The 7,189-nt window shown below is 40.9% G+C and overlaps 1 pseudogene; it reads left to right on the top strand.

Moving 5' to 3' along the window:
• The first annotated feature begins 578 nt into the window (after positions 1–578).
• On the top strand, positions 579–6,729 carry LOC119523546 (annotated as a pseudogene).
• Positions 6,730–7,189: the final 460 nt, after the last annotated feature.

The raw sequence follows: 7,189 nt of genomic DNA, 5'->3' as shown, positions 1-7,189 counted from the left end.
CATATGTGCTTACATCAATTTAGCACTTCCTTGACATCTTTTAGCAATATTTTCTAGATTTCTGTGAATAGGTCCTTTACATGGTTGGTTAAATTTACCCTAGACACAAAATTTTACTTTCTGTAACACAATATCTAATTTAACCTGTTTTGCTTAGTTTATTTAAACAACCTAATTACATGAAACCTACAATAGCAAAAGAGACCTAGTTATTCTGTACAAGTGAATACTCTGATGCATTCCAGAGTGTTTGGGGCATTAAATAAAAGAGTATTTGCAGAGGCTGCTTGGAGAAGCTCCACAATTTCTTGTGGCTCATGGCTGGAGCTCAGCTCCAGCACTGCACAACAACCACAGTCTGCAAGAGGCTGAGCTGAGAGGTTGCTGGCCTGGAAGGCACAGTCAGGAGGAAGGAGAGACTGACTGATGGATTAAGGTGTGAGTGGCAGGAGGGAGGACCAATGCCAACCCCAGACCACAGCTCTCACATCCCACCCACCCAACCCTGATGTTTCCTGGCCTTGGTGGCCAGCCTCTGGGCTGGTTTCTTTTCCGCTGCTTCTCCAGACTAGTCCAAGAGCCTTCAAGTTATCAACATGACTGCTGAAGAAACAGTGAATGTAAAAGAGGTTGAAATCATTACATTAATTTTGGACTTTCTGAATTCAAAGCAGCTTCACATTAGTATGTTGGCACTTGAGAAGGAAAGTGGAGTCATAAATGGCCTATATTCAGATGACATGCTTTTCCTGAGGCAGCTAATTCTTGATGGCCAGTGAGATGAGGTTCTTCAGTTCATTCAGCCTCTAGAATGTATGGAAAATTTTGACAAAAAAGGTTTCATTATATAATCCTGAAGCAGAAGTTTTTAGAAGCTTTGTGTGTTAACAATGCAATGTCAGCAGAAGATGAATCCCAGCATCTGGAGTTTACCATGCAGGAAGCTTTGCAATGTTTACATGCGCTAGAAGAGTACTGTCCTTCTAAAGATGACTATAGCAAGCTCTGTTTGCTTTTGACTTTGCCTCATTTGACCAATCATGCCAAATTTAAGGACTGGAACCCTAGCACTGCATGAGTTCACTGTTTTGAAGAGGCTTGTGTTATGGTTGCACAATTCATCCCTGCTGATAGGAAGCTTATTCAGGCTGGTTTTAAAGCCAATAACAATAGTTTATTTCAGCTGTTAATGAAGGGTCTACTTTATGAACATAGTGTAGAATTTTGTCAGAGTAAAGCAACTGGAGAAGAAATTACAGAAAGTGAAGTACTTCTTGGCATTGACCTCTTATGTGGTAATGGTTGTGATGATTTGGATCTGAGTTTATTATCATGGCTTCAGAGTCTTCCGTCTTCTGTCTTCTCTTGTGCTTTGTTTTGGTGTTTAAATATCATATTCTTTATTTTCTAAAAAATAAATGTGAATACTTTATAGCAAATACAGTAGTGGATTTTTTTATAATAAATTTTATTTTGAAATAAGTTCAATCTTACAGGAACAGTTGTAAAAACAGTACAAACCCCATACATAGAACTCCATCATACCCCGACCCCCCTCCCCCAATGCCCCAATCCATCACCTTTAAGATCCAGTCACATCACTGTCTCTTTCTTTCCCTCCCTCTCTCCCTCCCTCCCTAACACCCATCATCTATTGCTCTGTCCTCTGAACATATGAGAGCAAGCTGCACATATCTTTGAACAAACAATATAATTCACATATACCTTTCCCATGGACAAGAACATTATTTTATGCAATCTCATTAAATGCAGCTAAGAAGTTCAAGAAATTCAACATTGATATAAAGCTTACATTCTATATTTCCTTTTTTTTTCTTGTGTCTCATCTGTGTCCCTTTGAGCCTCCTGTCCTCCGACCTCAGATCCCATCCAGGATCATCCTTGGCATTTAATTGTCATCTATTTAGACTGTCTTATTTTTTTTTCATTTGTGGAAAGATATATATAGCCTAAATCTTCCTATTCCACCCCTCCCTAGCATTCCATTAGTGGGATTAATCACATTTAGAATGTTGTAATGCTATCACCTTCCCACCATCCATTTCTAGAAGTTTCCCTTCACCCCAAACAAAAACTCTACTCTCATTTCTTAACTCCCCATCGCCCCTTCCCCCACTTCTTGGAACCCCTACTCTACTTTTCATCTCTTTGGTCATATTCTCTGATACTTTCTTTGTGTTTACCATGGGGCTTAAATTTAACCTCTTAAATCTATGACAATCTTATTTTTCTTTGATATCAACTTAACTTCAATAGGACACTTAAACTATGTTCCTATACTCCTGCATTCCCCCACCTTTATGTAGTTCTTGTCAAGAATTACATATTTTACATTGAGTCCAAAACCACTGATTTGTCATTGGAGTTTATGTATTTTAGATCCTGTAGGAAGTAAATAGTGGAGTTACAAATCAAAAATTGTTGACTTCTATTTGTATTCCATTGTTGTCAGAGAATGTGCTTTGAATATATTCAATTTTTTTTTAATTTATTGAGGCTTGTTTTATGTCCCAGCATATGGTCCATTCTGGAGAAAGATCCGTGATCACTAGTGAAGAACGTGTGTCCCAGTGACCTGGCATGTAATATTCTATATATGTCTGTTAAAAGTCTCTATATCTCTCACTCATTTCTTTGTTTCTCTGTCGGTAGGGCTTGCTTTAGTATCTGAAGTAGGGCAGATCTTTTATTAGCAAACTCTCTCAGCATTTGTTTGTCTGTGAAAAATTTAAGCTCTCCCTCAAATTTGAAGGAGAGTTTTGCTGGATAAAGTATTCTTGGTTGGAAATGTTTCTCTCTCAGAATTTTAAATATGTCATGCCACTGCCTTCTCACCTCCATGGTGGCTGCTGAGTAGTCATTACTTAGTCTTATGTTGTTTCCTTTATATGTGGTGAGTTGCTTTTCTCTTGCTGCTTTCAGAACTTGATCCTTCTCTTCAGTATTTGACAGTCTGATCAGAATATGCCTTGGAGTGGGTTTGTTTGAATTTATTCTATTTGGAGTTCGCTGGGCATTTATGCTTTGTGTATTTATATTGTGCAGAAGGTTTGGGAAGTTTTCCCCAACAATTTCTTTGAATACTCTTTCTAGACCTTTACCCTTCTCTTCCCCTTCTGGGACACCAATGAGTCTTAAATTTGGACGTTTTATTTTATCTATTGTATCCCTGAGATCCATTTCAATTTTTTCAATTTTTCCCCATTCTTTCTTTTGTTCTTTCATTTTATGTTCTGTGCTTCTCGAGGAGGCTGAGTTGTTGTTCAACTTCCTCTAATCTTGTATTATGAGTATCCAGAGTCTTTTTAATTTGGCCTACAGTTTCTTTAATTTCCATAAGATCTTCTATTTTTTATTTACTCTTGCAATATCTTCTTTATGCTCTTCTAGGGTCTTCTTATGTCTTTTATATTCTGTGCCATGCTCTTCTTCAAGTCTTTTATATCCCATGCCTGCTCTCATTGCCTGTCTGTAGTTCTTTGATTAATTCTGCCAGGAACTGTGTGTCTTTGGATCTTTTGATTTGAGTGTTTGGGTTTGGGTTCTCCATGTCATCTGGTTTTATCATATGCTTTAAGATTTTCTGTTGTTTATGGCCTCTTGGCATTTGCTTTACTTGGTCTTTAGTTTGTTAGAATTGCAGCTTGGTGACATACACTTTCTCTAACTAACCAGCAGATGGCGTCCGTGAGTCACTTATTCCCCTCAAGTCAGTTCTCCCCAACTTTGTGGTATGTGGGGTTCTGATTCTTTTGGGGTCCAATTGGTGCACTTAATTTGGGTGTGTTGTCGGTGCTGTCTGCCCTCAATGAGGGGTGTGTGCCTGAGAAGTTAGGGAGGAAGGGCAGGTTTAATAATCAAACCTCCCAGGTTTCCCCGGAGATTTAAGGCTGTTCTCTGCCCACTGACACAAAAGTCCTTGGTATTGGCGTAGGTTCCCTGGGATTTTCCGAGCAGTTCCCCTCCCTGCTGTGCTTTTCCAGGACCTCTGCTGAGGAGGGGAGGGCTGTGCCACATCACAAGTGCACAAGTGAGCACCGGCCTCCAGGGAAGCCCTGGGCCACCGGGCTGTGTAGGGTCATTCCCAGCCCACTTCCAAGATGGTTGAATGGGACGCATTAACTTTCCCCTTTCTGCACAGCTCCGCTCTCCAGCTCCAGGACAATCAGCCATGGGTGTATTCAAGGCCACTGTCCACAGCCGATATTGTGTCGTATGAGCGGTGCTGCAGGAAAGACTCCCTGTCCGGCTAGGTTTCTTGGCTTGGCTCTGTGCTGTGTGTTTGGTCCTGGGCAGGAGTAGCCCCACCCGCTGGGGAGACGGCTGCAAGTTGTGCATCTCCCCTTTGCTACCCTGGACCTGAGACAATCAGCAGTGGGTGTGGGAAGGGGTATCCTCCACCCCAGACACCAAGGCGTTAGTCCAGACCACTCCCGTCTTATCTGCAGCTGTTCCCAGGCTTTTTTTTTTTTTTAAAAATGCCAACCCACCATTTCCCCACACTGCAGCGTGGCCGAGGGATTCAGCCAACTCACTCACTTTTTTTCAGAATGCAGACACCTGGTTTTACCAAATGCACGTTCCCTGTGGCTTTAGCAGAACTTGTCCGGCTGGTGCTACTCTGGAAGTGGTTGTTCTGGGTAACTTTCTGGTTTTTTTATCTAGTGTTTTTCCACGGAGGTGTTTTTTTCTCTGTCTCACCAGCTGCCATATTAGGTTTCTCCCTCTTGTGCTTTTGAACAGGAAAATGCTTAATATTCATGTTGACAAACTTCTGAAGCATACAAAAGCTGCATATGCTGATCTTTGACTCCTCTTATCAGTAAACTTTCTCCCTATCTATCATCCCCAATGAGAAGGCCTCAATCAGCTGATGACCCACTTACTGAATCCTGCTTTAGATGGCCTCACTTGTGGACTAACCAGTCATGGTAAGAGAATCACAGACCTTTGAAACAAAACTTCTCCAGTGTCACACTCCTTTGCTAACTTCCATTATCCAGGAGTTCAGAATTTTAATAGAAGTCTCATACTCAAGAATACAGAATGTTACAGTTTTTCTGAAGAATCTACTGAGTTTGATACACAGATTGAGGCCCAGCAGTCTTTCAGCAGTGAAATCCTGGGCCAGAGTTCAGTTTCAGAAAAAGATCCTGCAAATGGAGCACAGAATCCAGGACCAGCTAAGCAAGGAAAAATGAGCCTCAAGATTCCACAGAACAACTTCAAGAATATTATAGGCAAAGATTATGCTATCAACAGCATTTAGAACAGAAGGAGCAAGAGTGACAGATAATACCAACAGATGTTGATTGAAGGAGGTGTGAACCAGGAGGATGGTCTTGATCAGCAGCAAAATCTTACTGAACAATTCCTTTATAGGTCCATTGAAAAGCTTTGTGAATTAAATATTGGAATGGATAGCCTTGGTAATGAGGTGTCAGTGCTTAGCCAGCAATGTAACAGGAGTAAAAGCAGGGGCTCTAATAGTTCTTCTGTGACTGGTTTTGCTATACCACCCCAAGACTAGTCAGAGGTTAGCATTTGATGTCCCAAATATTCACACAAGCACTCCTTGTAATTCTGGATCAACAAATCACATACCTTTTCTTGAGGAATCACCTTCTTGTGGAAACCAAATCTCATCAGAACATTTGGTCATTAAGCCACCTCTTGGAGATTCTTAGGGAATCTATCAAGGTCGAGAGGGGAAGAGGATGACAAATCAAAAAAGCAGTTTGTTTGTATTAATACTATAGAAGATACACAAGCTGTTAGAGCAGTAGCTTTTCATCCAGGTGGTGGTTTGTATGCTGTCAGTTCAAATTCAAAACCTCTGAGAGTATGTGCTTCTCCAGAAGTAATTGATCCAAGTGCACATGACAGTCCTAAGCAACCAGTGGTACATTTTAAAAGAAATAAACATCACAAAGGATCCACTTACTGTGTGGCCTGGAGTCCCTGTGGACAATTACTAGCAACAGGATCAAATGACAAATATGTCAAAGTACTGCCATTCAATGCAGAGACTTGTAATGCAACAGGACCGGATCTGGAATTTAGTACGCATGATGGGACTATTAGAGACTTGGATTTATGGAAGGCCCAGAAAGTGGTGGAGCTAATTTGATAAGTGCTGAAGCAGGGGATTGTAACATTTATACAACAGATTGTCAAAGAGTACAGGGCCTCCATGCTCTGACTGGGCATACTGGGAATATTTTATCACTTTATGCCTGGAGTGGCTGGATGATTGCATCTGGCTCCCAAGATAAGACTATTAGATTCTGTGATCTTTGAGTACCAAGCTCTGTTTGTATTGTTGGCACTACATTCCATGCAACTGGCAGTGCAGTAGCATCTGTAGCTGTAGATCCCAGTGGCCATTTCTTAGCCACACATCAAGAAGATTCTAGCTTCATGTCATATGACATAAGAGGAGTAAGAATGGTACAAAGTTATCATCCTCATTCAAGTGATGTTTGCTCTGTTCAATTCTCCCCTGGAGTGCATTGCTTGCTTATAGGACCTTATGATATGAAAATAAAGGTGACAGACCTACAAGGGGACCTCACCAAGCAGCTGCTTATCATGGTGGTGGGGGCACACAAGGATAAAGTTATTCAGTGTAGATGGCACACCCAGGATCTTTCCTTCCTGTCATCCTCTGCAGACAGAACTGTAACCTTCTGTACTTACAATGGATAGAGTACACTTGAAGTCATCTATATGCAGTAAAAGCACAGAGACTTAAGACTACTGAGTTGTGAAAACTGCCAATTTGAAGAATATAGACTGACCAGGAAAGTGACTTAGCATGAGGAAGCCCCTTATTACCATGTATCCTACTGATAAGAGGTTTTAGGTGAGCATGTTCTGCAGTGCTTTTCAGTCTTCCATGTGTGAGCCTTGCTGTGCTGTGACGTGCTATATGTAATCTCATTGCCAAAGTCTGCAGAAGAGCTCTTACATTGTCAGTGTGCATTCCAAGTGAAGGTGGACAGTGTGTTTACAGTTTATTATTAAATGCATTCCTTGGTCTTTATCTAAATAAGTTTTCTATACACATTGATATTGAACTATACTTTAAGCATACTATTATATGTAATGCAACCACACCCTACACAGATTCAATGTAAGTGTTCAGAAATTACTTTTGTTCTTCTCG

This window comes from Choloepus didactylus, chromosome X (genome assembly GCF_015220235.1).
Source record: "Choloepus didactylus isolate mChoDid1 chromosome X, mChoDid1.pri, whole genome shotgun sequence".
NCBI classification, from domain to species: domain Eukaryota; kingdom Metazoa; phylum Chordata; class Mammalia; order Pilosa; family Megalonychidae; genus Choloepus; species Choloepus didactylus.
This window is presented reverse-complemented; position numbering and strand designations above follow the sequence as displayed.